Below are 1196 nucleotides of genomic sequence, written 5' to 3'. Positions count from 1 at the left end.
TTACTGTCTGAAGGAAGTTCTTTTTCAAATCTTGAATTGCTTTTCTTAAGCATTCACATTAGTTGTTTAAAAAGAAAAGTAGGTTTACATAACAAATTTAACCTAGTTCCCTTTGGATACTTATCTACACCTTACATCAGATCTAGATTTTCATAATTTCAACTACTCAGTACACAAAAAGCTTAAGTCTTTTTTTCCCCCTTCCATTTTAGAGGAACAAATGTAAGATTGCTCGTTTGCAACATGGTTAACTTTTTTTGTTGGTTTATTGAATCTAAATAGTAGAAGAGATTACCAAGAAATGTTAATATTTATTTCGTGTAATAAATTAGAATGAAGCATATACCTGTTTGGAGTCTTTATTTCATGGGTGGGTTTGTGGACATCTCGCTACCTAGCATACGAATAACAACTTGGGCCTTGAAGTTAAGTGAATTGGATGGAGGTGCATTTGTTTGTGTGTTTGTTGAATGTTATTCATAGAATCGGCTGGAAGGGACCTCAGAGGTTTAGACCAACCCCCCACCCAAAGCAGGTGGGGTCAGACCTGCCACAACTTCAACCCCTAAATAAAACTATACCCTTTTCAACCGATGGCACAAAAGACCCGTTTCTAGGGGTTTTAAGGTTCAATTCAGGACCTTAGGGCTGACCAATCTTTTCTTGAAGACCTCCAGTGGTGGAGCACGCACAACTTCACGAGGCAAGCTGTTCCATTGATGATGAATCATTCTAATTTTCAGGAAATTCTTCCTAATTTCCAGTCTGGATCTCCCTCTGAGGAGCTTCCACCCATTGCTTCTTGACCTGCGCTTGGATGCTATGGAGAATAAGTTGACCCTCTCTTCTCTGGGACAGTCCCTCAAGTACTGGAAGGTCGTATCACGTCACCCCCTAACCCAGAGGTAGGCCATCTTGGCTCTTTTATGACTCGTGACTTCAACTCCCAGAATTCCTGAGCCAGCATGGGGGAACTATGGCCCCTTCATGACTTGTGGACTTCAACTCCCAGAATTCCTGAGCCAGCATGGAGGAACTATGGCCTCTTCATGACTTGTAGACTTCGACTCCCAGAATTCCTGAGACAGCATGGAGGAACTATGGTCTCTTCATGACTCGTGGACTTCAACTCCCAGAATTCCTGGGTCAGCATGGGGGAACTATGGCTCTTTTATGACTCGTGGACTTCAACTCCC

This window comes from Protobothrops mucrosquamatus, unplaced genomic scaffold, assembly GCF_001527695.2.
Source record: "Protobothrops mucrosquamatus isolate PMUCROS unplaced genomic scaffold, P.Mucros_1.0 scaffold_37, whole genome shotgun sequence".
Taxonomy (NCBI): domain Eukaryota; kingdom Metazoa; phylum Chordata; class Lepidosauria; order Squamata; family Viperidae; genus Protobothrops; species Protobothrops mucrosquamatus.
The sequence above is the reverse complement of the archived record's forward strand: the minus strand, read 5'-3'. Positions refer to the sequence as shown.